The sequence below is a fragment of the Felis catus genome, chromosome X, assembly GCF_018350175.1.
Source record: "Felis catus isolate Fca126 chromosome X, F.catus_Fca126_mat1.0, whole genome shotgun sequence".
NCBI classification, from domain to species: Eukaryota; Metazoa; Chordata; class Mammalia; order Carnivora; family Felidae; genus Felis; species Felis catus.
Window position 1 is genome coordinate 63,300,681 of NC_058386.1, and position 18,528 is coordinate 63,319,208.

General features: G+C 40.6%; 1 protein-coding gene and 1 pseudogene across 7 annotated transcripts in view; both read left to right on the forward strand.

The window, feature by feature from the left end:
• Window positions 1–18,528, forward strand: part of ATP7A (ATPase copper transporting alpha) — a 176,355-nt gene that overhangs the window by 127,713 nt on the left and 30,114 nt on the right. The window lies entirely within an intron of this gene.
• Window positions 43–10,623, forward strand: LOC102901382 (annotated as a pseudogene).

Here is an 18,528-nt window from a genome sequence, read left to right on the forward strand (position 1 = left end):
TCTGTAATGTAGTGATAATAATACCTAAATTGCAAGATTGGAATGAGTGTAGGTGAAAACATGCACATATGACATATATTAAAGCATAAGCTTTAGTCCCTCCCAATTCTGTTTCTATGTACATAAATATCTCTTAGATGAACACTTAAAGTATTTGAGAACTTTGTGAGAACCTAGCACTGTAAAGCCATTACTACTAAGAAAGTCTTACTTTGTTGTGTTTCTTTATTTTATTTTATTTTTTTTTTTTGTTTGTAAATTTATTTGGTAACTAAAATATGCTTAAGACATATCATTTTCCATAGCCATATTATCATTTATTCTATAGTCACTAGTGATAGCATTAGCTAGTGAAAAGTTATGTTTTACATTAGCACAGTCATTATTTTCAAAACTCCATAATATAGTATGCAGACATTTAAGCTGTTGCTTATATTTTAGGATATGACGTGTTCTTCAAGTTTTACATTATTTCCCCATATTTGAGAATTTTTTAAAATTGCTAAAGAGTAAGAAGAAAACTGAAAGTATGTACTGAAACTACTGTAACAGACCATTCACTCTTTTTACCATTGACATTTTAGAAAAGTGACATCGATTTACTGAAGCAAACACATACTCTACATTCTTCATATATTTATGTTATGATAAAGAAAGTTAATCTTTGAAAAATAGATCAATTACTCCTTCGAAAATAATGTAAATGTTGAATTCATTTTGGACATTAGTTCACTTTCTTTTAGTTGCATTTAGTGAATCTCCTCAATTCTTTTTTTTTTTTTTTAATTTTTTTTTTCAACGTTTATTTTTGGGACAGAGAGAGACAGAGCATGAACGGGGGAGGGGCAGAGAGAGAGAGAGGGGGAGACACAGAATCGGAAACAGGCTCCAGGCTCCGAGCCATCAGCCCTGAGCCTGACGCGGGGCTCGAACTCCCAGACCGTGAGATCGTGACCTGGCTGAAGTCGGACGCTTAACCGACTGCGCCACCCAGGTGCCCCTCCTCAATTCTTTAATTATGCTTTAATAATCAGTTGTAACCATTTCACATCTTATTCATTGAATATGACAAGGTTAACTTATGACACGGTTCACTAAATTTTTTTTTTTTGAAGTCAGCTACATTTATTTATTTTTTTTTAATTTTATATACGAAATATATTGTCAAATTGGTTTCCATACAACACCCAGTGCTCATCCCAAAAGGTGCCCTCCTCAATACCCATCACCCACCCTCTCCTCTCTCCCACCCCCCATCAACCCTCAGTTTGTTCTCAGTTTTTAACAGTCTCTTATGCTTTGGTTCTCTCCCACTCTAACCTCTTTTTTTTTTTTTCCTTCCCCTCCCCCATGGGTTCCTGTTAAGTTTCTCAGGATCCACATAAGAGTGAAACCATATGGTATCTGTCTTTCTCTGTATGGCTTATTTCACTTAGCATCACACTCTCCAGTTCCATCCACGTTGCTACAAAAGGCCATATTTCATTTTTTCTCATTGCCACGTAGTATTCCATTGTGTATATAAACCACAATTTCTTTATCCATTCATCAGTGGATGGACATTTAGGCTCTTTCCATAATTTGGCTATTGTTGAGAGTGCTGCTATAAACACTGGGGTACAAGTGCCCCTATGCATCAGTACTCCTGTATCCCTTGGATATATACCCAGCAGTGCTATTGCTGGGTCATAGGGTAGGTCTATTTTTAATTTTCTGAGGAACCTCCACACTGCTTTCCAGAGCGGCTGCACCAAATTGCATTCCCACCAACAGTGCAAGAGGGTTCCCGTTTCTCCACATCCTCTCCAGCATCTATAGTCTCCTGATTTGTTCATTTTGGCCACTCTGACTGGCGTGAGGTGATACCTGAGTGTGGTTTTGATTTGTATTTCCCTGATAAGGAGCGACGCTGAACATCTTTTCATGTGCCTGTTGGCCATCCAGACGTCTTCTTTAGAGAAGTGTCTATTCATGTTTTCTGCACATTTCTTCACTGGGTTATTTGTTTTTTGGGTGTGGAGTTTGGTGAGCTCTTTATAGATTTTGGATACTAGCCCTTTGTCCGATATGTCATTTGCAAATATCTTTTCCCATTCTGTTGGTTGCCTTTTAGTTTTGTTGGTTGTTTCCTTTGCTGTGCAGAAGCTTTTTATCTTCATAAGGTCCCGGTAATTCACTTTTGCTTTTAATTCCCTTGCCTTTGGGGATGCGTCGAGTAAGAGATTGCTACGGCTGAGGTCAGAGAGGTCTTTTCCTGCTTTCTCCTCTAAGGTTTTGATGGTTTCCTGTCTCACATTTAGGTCCTTTATCCATTTTGAGTTTATTTTTGTGAATGGTGTGAGAAAGTGGTCTAGTTTCAACCTTCTGCATGTTGCTGCCCAGTTCTCCCAGCACCATTTGTTAAAGAGGCTGTCTTTTTTCCATTGGATGTTCTTTCCTGCTTTGTCAAAGATGAGTTGGCCATATGTTTGTGGGTCTAGTTCTGGGATTTCTATTCTATTCCATTGGTCTATGTGTCTGTTTTTGTGCCAATACCATGCTGTCTTGATGATGACAGCTTTGTAGTAGAGGCTAAAGTCTGGGATTGTGATGCCTCCTGCTTTGGTCTTCTTCTTCAAAATTCCTTTGGCTATTCGGGGCCTTTTGTGGTTCCATATGAATTTTAGGATTGCTTGCTCTAGTTTCGAGAAGAATGCTGGTGCAATTTTGATTGGGATTGCATTGAATGTGTAGATAGCTTTGGGTAGTATTGACATTTTGACAACATTTATTCTTCCAATCCATGAGCAGGGAATGTCTTTCCATTTCTTTAAATCTTCTTCAATTACCTTCATAAGCTTTCTATGGTTTTCAGCATACATATCCTTTACATCTTTGGTTAGATTTATTCCTAGGTATTTTATGCTTCTTGGTGCAATTGTGAATGGGATCAGTTTCTTTATTTGTCTTTCTGTTGCTTCATTGTTAGTGTATAAGAATGCAACTGATTTCTGTACATTGATTTTGTATCCTGCAACTTTGCTGAATTCTTGTATCAGTTCTAGCAGACTTTTGGTGGAGTCTATCGGATTTTCCATGTATAATATCATGTCATCTGCAAAAAGCGAAAGCTTGACTTCATCTTTGCCAATTTTGATGCCTTTGATTTCCTTTTGTTGTCTGATTGCTGATGCTAGAACTTCCAGCACTATGTTAAACAGCAGCGGTGAGAGTGGGCATCCCTGTCATGTTCCTGATCTCAGGGAAAAAGCTCTCAGTTTTTCCCCGTTGAGGATGATGTTAGCTGTGGGCTTTTCATAAATGGCTTTTATGATCTTTAAGTATGTTCCTTCTATCCCGACTTTCTCAAGGGTTTTTATTAAGAAAGGGTGCTGGATTTTGTCAAAGGCCTTTTCTGCATCGATTGACAGGATCATATGGTTCTTCTCTTTTTTTTTGTTAATGTGATGTATCACGTTGATAGATTTGCTAATGTTGAACCAGCCCTGCATCCCAGGAACGAATCCCACTTGATCATGGTGAATAATTCTTTTTATATGCTGTTGAATTCGATTTGCTAGTAGCTTATTGAGAATTTTTGCATCCATATTCATCAGGGATATTGGCCTGTAGTTCTCTTTTTTTACTGGGTCTCTGTCTGGTTTAGGAATCAAAGTAATACTGGCTTCATAGAATGAGTCTGGAAGTTTTCCTTCCCTTTCTATTTCTTGGAATAGCTTGAGAAGGATAGGTATTATCTCTGCTTTAAACGTCTGGTAGAACTCCCCTGGGAAGCCATCTGGTCCTGGACTCTTATTTGTTGGGAGATTTTTGATAACCGATTCAATTTCTTCACTGGTTATGGGTCTGTTCAAGCTTTCTATTTCCTCCTGATTGAGTTTTGGAAGAGTGTGGGTGTTCAGGAATTTGTCCATTTCTTCCAGGTTGTCCAATTTGTTGGCATATAATTTTTCATAGTATTCCCTGATAATTGTTTGTATCTCTGAGGGATTGGTTGTAATAATTCCATTTTCATTCATGATTTTATGTATTTGGGTCATCTCCCTTTTCTTTTTGAGAAGCCTGGCTAGAGGTTTGTCAATTTTGTTTATTTTTTCAAAAACCCAACTCTTGGTTTCGTTGATCTGCTCTACAGTTTTTTTAGATTCTATATTGTTTATTTCTGCTCTGATCTTTACTATTTCTCTTCTTCTGCTGGGTTTAGGCTGCCTTTGCTGTTCTGCTTCTAGTTCCTTTAGGTGTGCTGTTAGATTTTGTATTTGGGATTTTTCTTGTTTCTTGAGATAGGCCTGGATTGCAATGTATTTTCCTCTCAGGACTGCCTTCGCTGTGTCCCAAAGCATTTGGATTGTTGTATTTTCATTTTCATTTGTTTCCATATATTTTTTAATTTCTTCTCTAATTGCCTGGTTGACCCACTCATTCGTTAGTAGGGTGTTCTTTAACCTCCATGCTTTTGGAGGTTTTCCAGACTTTTTCCTGTGGTTGATTTCAAGCTTCATAGCATTGTGGTCTGAAAGTATGCATGGTATAATTTCAATTCTTGTAAACTTATGAAGGGCTGTTTTGTGACCCAGTATATGATCTATCTTGGAGAATGTTCCATGTGCACTCGAGAAGAAAGTATATTCTGTTGCTTTGGGATGCAGCGTTCTAAATATATCTGTCAAGTCCATCTGATCCAATGTCTCATTCAGGGCGCTTGTGTCTTTATTGACCGTGTGTCTAGATGATCTATCCATTTCTGTAAGTGGGGTGTTAAAGTCCCCTGCAATTACCACATTCTTATCAATAAGGTTGCTTATGTTTATGAGTAATTGTTTTATATGTTTGGGGGCTCCGGTATTCGGCGCATAGACATTTATAATTGTTAGCTCTTCCTGATGGATAGACCCTGTAACTATTATATAATGTCCTTCTTCATCTCTTGTTACAGCCTTTAATTTAAAGTCTAGTTTGTCTGATACAAGTATGGCTACTCCAGCTTTCTTTTGGCTTCCAGTGGCATGATAAATAGTTCTCCATCCCCTCACTCTCAATCTAAAGGTCTCCTCAGGTCTAAAATGAGTCTCTTGTAGACAGCAAATAGATGGGTCTTGTTTTTTTATCCATTCTGATACCCTATGTCTTTTGGTTGGCGCATTTAATCCATTTACATTCAGTGTTATTATAGAAAGATACGGGTTTAGAGTCATTGTGATGTCTGTTTGTTTTATGCTTGTAGTGATGCCTCTGGTGCTTTGTCTCACAGGGTCCCCCTTAGGATCTCTTGTAGGGCTGGTTTAGTGGTGACAAATTCCTTCAGGTTTTGTTTGTTTGGGAAGACCTTTATCTCTCCTTCTATTCTAAATGACAGACTTGCTGGATAAAGGATTCTCGGCTGCATATTTTTTCTGTCTAGCACCCTGAAAATCTCGTGCCAATTCTTTCTGGCCTGCCAAGTTTCAAAAGAGAGATCAGTCACGAGTCTTATAGGTCTCCCTTTATATGTGAGGGCACGTTTACTCCTTGCAGCTTTCAGAATTTTCTCTTTATCCTTGTATTTTGCCAGTTTCACTCTGATATGTCGTGCAGAAGATCGATTCACGTTACGTCTGAAGGGAGTTCTCTGTGCCTCTTGGATTTCAATGCCTTTTTCCTTCCCCAGTTCAGGGAAGTTCTCAGCTATAATTTCTTCAAGTACCCCTTCAGCACCTTTCCCTCTCTCTTCCTCCTCTGGGATACCAATTATGCGTATATTATTTCTTTTTAGTGTATCACTTAGTTCTCTAATTTTCCCCTCATACTGCTGGATGTTTTTATCTTTCTTTCTCTCAGCTTCCTCTTTTTCCATAACTTTATCTTCTAGTTTACCTCTTTTCTCCTCTGCCTCTTCAATCCGAGCCGTGGTGGTTTCCATTTTGTTATGCATTTCGTTTAAAGCTTTTTTCAGCTCCTCGTGACTGTTCCTTAGTCCCTTGATCTCTGTAGCAAGAGATTCTCTGCTGTCCTCTATACTGTTTTCAAGCCCGGCGATTAATTTTATGACTATTATTCTAAATTCACTTTCTGTTATATTATTTAAATCCTTTTTGATCAGCTCATTAGCTGTTGTTATTTCCTGGAGATTCTTCTGAGGGGAGTTCTTCCGCTTGGTCATTTTGGATAGTCCCTGGAGTGGTGAGGACCTGCCGGGCACTTCCCCTGTGCTGTGGTGTATAACTGGAGTTGGTGGGTGGAGCCGCAGTCAGACCTGATGTCTGCCCCCAGCCCACCGCTGGGGCCACAGTCAGACTGGTGTGTGCCTTCTCTTCCCTTCTCCTAGGGGCCGGATTCACTGTGGGGTGGCGTGGCCTGTTTGGGCTACTTGCACACTGCCAGGCTTGTGATGCTGGGGATCTGGCGTATTAGCTGGGGTGGGTAGGCAAGGTGCACGGGGGCAGGAGGGGCAGGCTTAGCTCGCTTCTCCTTAGGTGATCCACTTCAAGAGGGGCCCTGTGGCAGCCGGAGGGAGTCAGATCCGCTGCTGGAGGTTTGGCTCTGCAGAAGCGCAGAGTTGGGTGTTTGCGCGGAGCGAGCAAGTTCCCTGGCAGGAACTGGTTCTCTTTGGGATTTTGGCTGGGGGATGGGCGGGGGAGATGGCTCTGGCGAGCGCCTTTGTTCCCCACCAAACTGAGCTCTGTCGTCAGGGGGCTCAGCAGCTCTCCCTCCCTTTGTCCTCCAGCCTTCCCGCTTTCCGAGCAGAGCTGTTAACTTATGACCTCCCAGACGCTAAGTCGCGCTTGCTGTCGGAACACAGTCTGTCAGGCCCCTCCGCTTTTGCCAGCCAGACTCGGGGGCTCTGCTTGGCGGGCGAGCCGCCCCTCTGCCCTGGCTCCCTCCTGACAGTCCGTGGAGCGCGCACCGCCTCGCCGCCCTTCCTACCCTCTTCCGTGGGCCTCTTGTTTGCGCTTGGCTCCAGCGACTCCGTTCTGCTAATCCTCTGGCGGTTTTCTGGGTTATTTAGGCAGGTGTAGGTGGAGTCTAAGTGATCAGCAGGACGTGCGGTGAGCCCAGCGTCCTCCTACGCCGCCATCTTCAATCTGTTTCTTTATTTTAAAAAATACCATGCTGGGGCGCCTGGGTGGCGCAGTCGGTTAAGCATCCGACTTCAGCCAGGTCACGATCTCATGGTCCGTGAGTTCAAGCCCCGCGTCAGGCTCTGGGCTGATGGCTCAGAGCCTGGAGCCTGTTTCCGATTCTGTGTCTCCCTCTCTCTCTGCCCCTCCCCCGTTCATGCTCTGTCTCTCTCTGTCCCAAAAATAAATAAACGTTGAAAAAAAAATTTTTTAAAAATACCATGCTGTACACTGTTTCATGTTGTTTGTCCCTTTATTTATTTATTTATTTATTTATTTATTTGAAAATGTTTATTTATTTATTTGGAGAGTGAGAAAGATGGAGCACGAGCAGGGAGCGGGCAGTGAGAGAGGGAAACAGAGAATCCCAGGGCTCACAGGGACTCAGGACTCAAAAACCACAAGATCATGACCTGAGCCAAAATCAAGAGTCAGACACTTAACCAACTGAGCCACTCAGGCACACCTGTCCCTTCATTTAAAGAACAAGTAGAATCAGGAGAGTGAGGGTGAGATGTAGAGCCTTACTGGGGACCTGAAGAAAAACTTACTGCCAAGAAGGACATTTTGAAGGTTTTGTTGGCTAGAAGAGGTGTCTCTGGGATCTCCTAGATATTTATTGAAGATTGGAAAAGAATTAAATTAGGGCCATGGAAACACAGAAGGTCTCTTTGCCATCTCCATTGATTCAATAGGCTCTTTCCAGTTTGGTTACAACACTGGAGTCATCGGTGCTCCTGAGACAATTATTAAGAATTTTCTCAGTTACTCTTTGGAAAAGAGATTAGAAGACTCTCCCACTCAGGTGGTACTCACTTCCCTCTGGTCCTTGTCTGTAGTAGTCTTCTCCATTAATGGTATGATTGCCTCCTTTTCTATTGGACTTTTGTCAACTGCTTTGGCAGGTGCGATTCAATGCTTATTGTCAACCTATTGGCTGTTGCTGGTGTCTGCCTTATGGGGTTCTCCAGAGTAGCAGAGTCTGTTGAAATGCTGATCCTGGGCCAATAGATTATTGGCCTCTTCTGTGGACACTGCACAGGTTTGTGCCCATGTAACTTGGAAAGATATCTACTACTGTCCTACGGGGTTGGGGGAGCTTTGGCATTCCTAACTAGCTGGGAATTGTTGTCAGGATTCTGGTGGCTCAGATTTTTTGTCTGAAAGTCATCTTGGAGACTGAAGAGCTTTGGCCCCTGTTGTTGGGCTTCACCATCATTCTAGCTGTCCTACAAAGTACAGCCCTTCCACCTTGCCCTGAAAGTCCTAGATTCTTGGTCATTAACAGAAAGGAAGAAAAGACTGCTAAGGAGAACATCTAGTGATTGTGGGGCACCCAAGACGTGACTCAGTCAGGACATCCAGGAGATGAAAGATGAGAGTGCTAGGATGGCGCAAGAAAGGCAAGTCACTATGCTGGAGCTATTCAGAGTGTCCAGTTACTGACAACATATTGTCATTTCCACCATACTCCAGCTCTCCCAGCAGCTCTCTCAAATCAATGCTATGTTCTGTTACTCAATAGGAATCTTCAAAGATGCAGATGTTGGGGAGCCAGTCTATACCACCATTGGTGCGGGTATGGTTAATACTGTCTTCACTGCAGTTTCTCTGTTTCTGGTCAAAAGAGCAGGGAGGAAGACTCTACTTCTGATTAGCCTTGGATACATGGCATTTTGTTCCATCCTCATGACTGTTTCTTTGTTATTAAAGGACAAGTATAATTGGAAGAGCTTTGTCTGTATTGTGTCTGTCTTGGTCTTTGTGCCGTTTTTTGAAATTGGCCCAGGCTCCATGCCCTGGTTTATTGTGTCGAAACTCTTCATCCATGTACTCCACCCAGCTGCAATGGCAGAGGCTGGTTATTCCAATGGGACCTCCAACTTTTTGGTTGGGCTGCTCTTCCCCCTCAGCTGCATTCTATTTAGGAACCTACATTTTTATTGTATTCACTGGCTTCCTTGTTATCTTCTTTGTCTTCATCTTTTCAAAGTCCCTGATACCTATGGCAGGACTTTTGAGGAAATTACATGAGCCTTTGAAGGGCAGGTTAAGGAGGCCGGTCGAGCTGACAAAGGCCTCATTGTGGAGATTAATAGCATCCAACCCGTTAAGGAGACCACCACCAATGTCTAAGCCATGCCTCCTTCCTGCCTCCCTACCAACATGAAAAAGCAACCTCTCCCTGAGTGAGAGAGAGACCTCATCAGATTGTAACCCAGAACTGTTTCTGAATACTGCTACTTGATTTCCTTTCTCTTCTTGAGCACTCAGAGGAACCCAGTACTAGGTTCGTTGTTATCTACAGTGGTTTTTTATAACATTTTATCTCTTGGACATTCTCTTCTGTTTAGGAGAGATCAAGTGAACTTTCCTTCATTTCAGGAGTAATTGGCTGCTTGGTGTATGACAACTTTGCCAGCGTTTTCTCCCTTGGGTTCTTGTATTGCCTCAAAAGGGCATATATGAGAGTAAGAGTAAGGTGCAACCTCCCCAACCCCAGACTTACCAAGAAGCAGATGTATGTGAGTGTGGAGGGCATAGAGGAATTAAATAAGAGCACCTTCCTCACTACCATACAACTCTGCAGAGGAAATTAACTTGAGTTTAATTTATTTTATCTTCTAGTTTTATTACATAAATATTTAGTTCTTTAAGTGTAAAGTGATTTTACCAAATAATGAGAACATAAGGAAATTGAGGTTAGAGGGAAGCGCTTAAAGAGAGGTGATAGGGTAGAAGATTTGATACTGGAAAAGTAAAGGTGCACTAAAAAGGAGCATTTCTTAGGAATGTAATATGTTATTGCAGAGTACATGATATGGTGTATGAGGTTTACACATTGCCTCTTAACAATTTCTGTCCTTCAGGTGGAAACTCTCCAGTTTAACTTCTCAGGAAAGTCATGTGCCTATATTAAGAAGCTACTGGTCTCCTTTGGAACTTTTTTCTTTGTTGAAGATTATATGTAGTATTACTTGAAATCTACAATTATTACTAAAATAAGCATTGTACTTAATGGTGGTTGATGGATTGGAACTTTGGATGAAGTCCAGAGAAGGGAAGCTAGGTCCTTTCTCCCCTCACTGGACCAAACAAGATCTTCCCTTTAGCAGACCCACTTTTACTTTTTAATGTTTATTTATTTTTGGAGAGAGAATGCAAGTGCGGGAGGGGAGAGAGAAGGGGACAGAGCATCAGAAGCAGACTCTGCACTGACAGCAGTGAGCCCGATGTGGGGCTCGAACTCACAAACCTTGAGACCATGACCTGAGCCGAAGTCAGATGCTCAATGAACCCAGGTGCCCCAAGACTCACTTTTTTTTTTTAAGTACTCTTACCACCTGTCTAGTGGGAGAGTCCTCCAGATGAGCAAGCAAAAATGCTGGCTCTTGGTAGAGGTTTAGTATTTTTCCATTTTGTTTTTTAAGAGATACTATTTTATTTATTTTTTCTAAATAACTCCATTTTTCCTCAAATTTTTACTTAAATTCTAGTTAGTTAACATATAGTATAGGAGCGCCTGGGTGGCTCAGTAGGTTAAGCATCCAACTTGGGCTCAGGTCATGATCTTGCACTTAGTGAGTTCGAGCCCTGTGTCCAGCTCTGTGCTGATAGCTCAGAGCCTGGAGCCTGCTTCAGATTCTGTGTCTCCCTCTCTCTCTGTGCCCCTACCCCACCTGTGCGTGCACTCTCTCTCTCTCTCTCTCTCTCTCTCTCTCTCTCTCTCTCTCTCTCTCAAAAATAAATAAACATTAAAAAATAAAAAAAAAACATATAGTATAATGTTGATTTCAGGAGAATATAGTGATTCATCACTTACGTATAGCATCCAGTGCTCATCATAACAAGTGCCTTCCTATACCCATTACCTATTTAGCCCATCTTCTACATCTTTGTAATATAACTTGAAGTCCAGAATTCTGATGCCTCTAGCTTTGCTTTTCTTTTTCAAAATTGGTTTGGCTATTTGGGTTTTTTGGTGGTTCCATACAAATTTTAGGATTGTTTGTTCTAGCTTTGAGAAGAATGCTGGTGCAAATTTGATTGGGATTGCATTAATTATATAGATAGCTTTGGGTAGCATAGACATTTTAACAATGTTTGTTCTTCCAATCCATGGGCATGGAATGTTTTCCCCTTTCTTTGGGTCCTCTTCAATTTATTTTATAAGTGTTCTATAGTTTTCAGAGTCCAGATGTTTTACCTCTTTCATTAGGTTTATTCCAGGTATCTTATGGTTTTTGGTGCAATTATAAGTGGGATTGAGTCCTTGATTTCTTTTTCTGCTGCTTCATTATTGGTGTACAGAAATATAACAGATTTCTGAACATTGATTTTATGTTCTACAACTTTGCTGAATTCATGTATCAGTTCTAGCAATTTTTTGGTGGAGTGTTTCGGTTTTCTACACAGAATATCATGTCATCTGTGAATGGTAAAAGTTTGACTTTTTCCTTGCCAATTTGGATGTCTTTATTTCTTTTTGTTGTCTGACTGCTGAGGCTAAGACTTCCATACTATGTTAAATCGTAGTGGTGAGAGTGGACATTCCTGTCTTGTTTCTGACTGTAGAGGAAAAGCTTCAGTTTTTCCCCATTGAGGATGATACTAACTGTGGGTCTTTCATATATGGCTTTTATGATATTGAGGTATGTTCCATCTACCCCTATTTTGTTGAGGGTTTTTATCAAGAATAGATGCTGTATTTTGTCACATGCTTTTTCTGCATCTTTTGAGGGGATCATGTGGTTTTTATCCTTTCTTTTATAAATGTGGTATATCACACTGATTGATATGCAAATATGAAATGACCCCTGCAGCCCAGGAATAAATCCCACTTGATCATGGTGAATAATTCTTTCGGTGTACCATTGGGTTCAATTTGTTAGTATCCTGTTGAGAATTTTTGCATCCAGGTTCATCAGGGATATTGGCCTGTAAGTCTCTTTTTAGTGGGATCTTTGTCTTTTTGGAATCAAGGTAATGCTGGCCTCATAGGTTGAGATTGGAAGTTCCTTTCATTTTTATTTTTTGGAACAGTTTGAGAAGAATAGGTATTAACTCTTCTTTAAATGTCTGGTAGAATTCTGCTGGGAATCTATCTGGTCCTGTACTTTTGTTTGTTGGGAGATTTTTGATTACAGATTGAATTTCTTTGTTTCCTGGTTATGAATCTGTTCAAATTTTCTATTTCTCCCTGTTTTAGTTTTAGTAGTTTGTATTTTTCGAGGAATTTGTCAGTTTCATCCAGATTGCCACATTTGTTGGCATATAAGTTTTCAAGATATTCTCTTCTAATGGTTTATGTTTATGTAGTGTTGATTGTGATCTCCTTTTCGTTAATGATTTTATGTGGGTCCTTTCTCTCTCTCTCTCTCTCTCTCTCTCTCTCTCTCTCTCTCTTTTTGAGAGCAAGAGGCAGAGAGTGAGAGAGAGAAAAACGGGACTCACCAGAGCAGGGCTTGAGCTCACCTGAAGTGGGGCTGGTGCTCACCTGAAGTGGGGCTGGTGCTCACCCGATGCAGGACTTGAACTCAGGAATAATTAGATAATGACCTGAGCTGAAGTCAGATGCTTAACCGACTAAGCCACCCAGGCACCCTCTCTTTTCTTATGGATAAGCCTGGCTGGGGGTTATCAACTTTATTAATTTTTTCAAAGAACCAGCTCTTAGTTTCATTGATCTGTTCTACTGATTTTTTTGTTTCTATATCATTTATTTCTACCATAATCTTTATTATTTCCCTTCTTCTGCTGGCTTTAGGCTTCATTATTGGGTTTTTTGCTAGCTCTTTTAGGTGTAAGAGTAGGTTGTTTATTTGAGACTTTTCTTGCTTCTTGATGTAGGCTTGTATCGCAATATACTCTCCTCATAGGACTGACTTTGCTGTATCCCAAAGGTTTTGGATTGTTGTGTTTTCATTTTCATTTGCCTCCATGTATTTTTTTAAATTTCTTCTCCAATTTCCTGGCTAACCCATTCATTCTTTAGTAGGATGTTCTTTAACCTCCATGTATATGTTGTCTTTCCACATTTTTTCTTGTTTTTGACTTCAAGTTTCATAACGTTGTGGTTGGAAAATATTCATGGTAGGATCTCAATCTTTTCGTACTTGTGGAGGGCTGATTTGTGACCCAGTGCATGTCTGTTCTGGAGAATGTTCCATGTGAACTCAAAAAGAATATGTATTCTGCTACTTTAAGATGAAATGATATAAATATATCTGTTAAGTCCATTGGTTCATTGTGCCATTCAAAGCCATTGTTTTCTTATTGATTTTCTGCTTAGATGATCTGTCCATGGCTGTAAGGGGGGTGTTAAAGAACCCTACTATTATTGTATTATTATCAGTGAGTTTCTTTATGTTTGTTATTAATTGATTTCTATATTTGGGTTCCTCCAAGTTGGGGGCATTAAATATTTACAATTGTTAGATATTCTTGAATGATAGAACTATTAATTATGATATGGGCCTTCTTCATCTCTTGTTATAATCTTTGATTTTTTTTATTTAAAAAAATTTTTTTAACATTTATTTATTTTTGAGACAGGGAGAGAGCATGAACGGGAGGGGGGAGGGTCAGAGAAAGAGGGAGACACAGAATCTCAAACAGGCTCCAGTCTCTGAGCTGTTAGCACAGAGCCCGACGCAGGGCTTGAACCCACAGACCGCGAGATCATGACCTGAGCCGAAGTCGGACGCTTAACTGACTGAGCCACCCAGGCGCCCCTAATCTTTGATTTAAAATCTAGTTTGTTTGATATAAGTATGGCTACTCCAGCTTTCTTTTGATGTACATTAGCATGATTGGTGGTTCTGTATCCTCTTACTTTCAATCTGCAGGTGTCTTTAGGTATAAAACGAGTCTCTTATAAGCAGCATATAGATGGGTCTTGTTTTTTTAGTCATTCTGATACACTGTGTCTTTTTATTGGAGCGTTTAGTCCATTTGTATTCAGAATGATTTTGGTAGATATGAATTTAGTGCCATTGTGTCACCTATAAAGTTGGTGTTTCTGGTGATGCTCTTTGTTCCTTTTCTAGTCTTTGTTGCTTTTGGTCTTTTTTTCCCCTTTAATATTTCTTGATTGTCTGGTTCAGTTGTCATGAAATCTTTTAGTTTTTGTCTGGGAAACTCTTCATCTGTTCTTCTATTTTGAATGACAGCCTTCTTGGATAGAGTATTCTTGGTTGCATATTGTTTCCACTCAGCACGTTGAATATATCTTGCCACTTCTTTCTGGCCTGCCAAGTTTCTGTGGAGAGATCTGCTGTGAACCTGGTCTGCCTTCCCTTGTAGATTAATGACTTTTTGTTTTCAGGATTCTTTCCTTGTCTGGGTATTTTGTAAGTTTGACTAAGGTCTTGACGATGACTGGCTTTTGTTGAATTTAATGGGAATTCTCTGTGCTTCTTGGATTTTGATGTCTGTTTCCTTCCCAAGATTAGGGAAGTTTTCAGCTGTAACTTGCTCAAATAAACTTCCTGCCCCTTTTTCTCTCTCTTCTTCTTTTGGGACAGCTATGATGTGAATGTTATTATGCTTTATGTTATTACAGTTTAGGCTGAGTTCCCTAAGTCTGCAATTGTGATTCAGTACCATTCTCTCCCCCCTCTTTTCAGCTTTGTTATTTTCAGTAATTTTAGCTTTTATATGTGATTCGTTACTCTGCTTTGTCCATCCTGATTGTTATGGCATTCAAGTAGATTTGCATCTTGGTATAGCATTTTTGATTTTGGCCTGACGAGTTTTTAGTTCTTTTATCTCTGCAGTTAGGAATTCTCTAGTGTCTTCTATGCAGTAAGGAATTCTCTAGTGTCTTCTTCTCTAGTGTCTTCTATGCTTTTCTGAAACCTGGCTGGTATCTTTATAATTGTTATTTTAAATTCTGGTTCAGATATCTTACTTATATCTGTATTGATTAAAAACCTGGTCATTACTTCTTCCTTTTCTTTCTTTTGGGGTTAATTCCTCCATCTTGTCATTTTGTCTAGGTCACTGTTTTTTTGTGCGATTGTTAGGAAAGCCTGTTATATTCCTGCTCCTGAGAGAAATGGCTATATTAATAAGAGGTCCAGAAAAATAAAAGCATCCTATATGTACTGTGCTGTTGTGTTTTGGCTGCTCCTATCTTTAGGTCAGTCCTCTGCAGAATTTCTCCTTGCCTGCAGTGGGGGTTGTTTGGACCTTGTCTACTGTGTGGCAAATTTTGACTAGGTGTGTCTCAGTCTCTTTGTTAAAACAAGCCTGATGGAAAAAAAAAAAAAAAACAGGCCAGATCCTATTTCCCCTAGAGCTGAAGTGTTGCAGCACTCTATAATCAGTAGCCTTGGTGAGTAAAAAGGGTTTGTGCTGGTCTTCTTGAGGAGGAGCCTGCAGGGCTTATATTCAAGAGGACTTGCCCTAGAGGAGAGGCACCTGCAGAATGCAGGGGGATGGGGTTTGATATAAGCAGCTCTGGTCTCCACTGGGGTATGCTGTGCTGCTCACTGAAGTCAGTCAGTGCTGATGGGTGGGCTGGGGGAGAGGGGAATGGTGATGGACCTCTCTTCCCCATAGTTGGGAGTTCCTGCAGGCCAGTCTTCAGGTAGCCCTCACAGAAGACCAAAAAATCACCCCCTTTCTGTCCCTGGCTTCCGTCAGATTTCTGCCTTCACCCTATCTATATCTGAGCTGCCTGCCTGCCAGGTGGCACAGTACTTGTGTGTTTTATCAGGCATGCAACTGGGTTTCAAAACTTTAAATTTTAGGGACCCGCATGACTCGGACCTGCACTGATCCTCTGGGGGAGGGTCTCACCATACTTTTGCCATTTGTCGGTTTGTCCCATAAAAGTTCTTGCACTATCTTGCGGTAGTTTGGAGTTTATGGTAAAGTGTAGCACATAGCCAGCACTGGGGTTTGCTGCCTTCAGCTAGTATCTTTGTTCCTATGAGAACAGGGCATCACATTACCGGTGCTAATTCTCTTATCCCTGGAGAGGCCATGCCACCACTCCCGAATGCACTCCAAGAAGGGTAATTGTTTCTACCCATGTGACCAAGGGGATCCCTCAGACCATGCTGCCTGTTCCTAGGTCTCTACCCTCCCTCCCCACTGGAACACCACTGAGCCCACCAGGCACGATTCCAGCAACAGTATGGACTTCTAAAACTTCAGACTTTGCATTTTACTGCTTATAAAACTTACGACAGTCAGCCCCTCTCCTTTTCTTAGTCACTGGTTTTGGGGAAAAGTTTTACTTGTGCAGTCCCCTGCCTGCTGCTTCACTCTTGCCCTCTCTCTCTTGCCCCTCTTTCTGTAATCAGGGCTCCTTCCCTTCCACAGCACCCACAGTTCTTTTCTCCCTCAAATCAACCCCTGCAGCTCCTACCTTCCATGAGGTGGTCGTTTTTCTACCTGTAGATGTGCAGTTTTGTTCTCTCAGTCCTCAGATCAATTTCTTCATTGTTTGGAATGGTATGATATTTATCTAGCTGTGTTTTAAGGAAGAGGTAGGCTTAGCGTCCCCCTACTTCTCCACCATCTTAACTCCTTTCCCAAGAGATTTTAATTGTTGATTTTAATTTTTTAAGTTTTAATTTTAATCCCAGTTAGTTAACATACAGTGTTATATTAGTTCCAGGTGTACAATATAGTGATTCAATAATTCCATCCATTACCTGGTTCTCATCATGACATGTGCACTCCTTAATCCCCATCACCTATTTAATCCATCCCCCCAACCACCTCCCCTCTGGTAACCATCAGTTTGTTCCCTGTAGTTAAGAGTCTGTTTATTGACTTGTTTCTTTCTATTTTTTCCCTTTGTTCATTTGTTTTGTTTCTTAAATTCCACGTGAGTGAAATCATATGGTATTTGTCTTTCTCTGACTGACTTATTTTGCTTAGCATTATAATGTCTGGCTCCATCTATGTGGTTGCAAATGGCAAGATTTTATTCTTTTTTATGGCTGAAGTAATATTCCATTATAAATATATACCACATCTTCTTTATCCATTCATCAATCAATGGACAGTGGTGCTGCTTCCATATCTTGCCTATTGTAAATAATGCTGCTATAAACATACTGGTGCATGTATCCCTTTGAATTATTGTTTTTGTATTCTTTGAGTAAATACTCAGTAGTGCAATTGCTGGATCATAGGGTACTTCTACTTTTAACTTTTTGAGTAACCTCTATACTGTTTTCCAGAGTGGCTCCATCAGTTCCCACCAACAGTTCAAGAGGTTTCCTTTTGCTCCGCATCCTTGCCAACATCTGTTGTTTCTCATGTTGTTGATTTTAGCCATTCTGACAGGTGTGAGTTGATATTTCATTGTAGTTTTGATTTGCATGTCCCTGATGGTAAGTGATGATGTGCATCTTTTCATGTGTCTTGGCCATATGTATGTCTTTTTTGGAGAAATGTCTGTTCATGTCTTCTGCCCATTTTGTAATTGGATTATTTGTTTTTTGGGTGTTGAGTTTGATAAGCCGTTATAGATTTTGAACACTAGCTTTTTATCAAAGGATATATGTCCTTGAAAATATCTTCTCCCATTCCATAGGTTTCCTTTTAATTCTGTTGATTGTTTCTTTCTCTGTTCAGAAACTTTCTATTTTGATGTAGTCCCAATAGCTTATTGTTCCTTTGGTTTCCCTTGCCTCAGGAGACCTATCTAAAAAAAAGTTGCTATGACCGATGTCATTGAAGTTACTGCCTGTGTTCTCTTCTGGGATTTTTATGGTTTCATGTCTCAGATTTAAGTCTTTAATCCACTTTTAATTTAATTTTTTGTATGGTGTAAGAAAGTGGTCCAATTTCCTCCTTTTGCATGTAATTGTCCAGTGTTCCCAATACCGTTTGTTGAGGAGACTGTCTTTTTTCCATTGACTATATCTTCTTGCTTTGTTTAAGAGTTATTGACTGGGGCGCCTGGGTGGCTCAGTTGGTTAAGCGTCCGACTTCAGCTCAGGTCATGATCTCATAGTCTGTGAGTTCGAGCCCCGCGTCAGGCTCTGTGCTGACAGCTCAGAGCCTGGAGCCTGCTTCAGATTCTGTGTCTCCCTCTCTCTCTGCCCCTTCCCTGCTCATGTTCTGTCTCTCTGTGTCTCAAAAATAAAAACATTAAAAACAAAGTATTGACTGTATAATTGTGGGTTTATTTCTGGGTTTTCTATTCTTTTCTGTTGATCTGTGTCTATTTTTATGCAGTTACTATACTGTTTTGATTCCTACAGCTTTGTGATATAACTTGAAATCTGGAATTTTGACACCTCCAGCTTTGCTTTCTTTTTCAAGATTGCTTTGGCTATTCGGAGTCTTTTGTGTTTCCATACAAATTTTAGGACTGTTTGTTCTAGTTCTGTGAAAAATGCTGCTGGTATTTTGATAGGGATTATATTAAATCTGTAGATTGCTTTGGGTAATACAGACATTT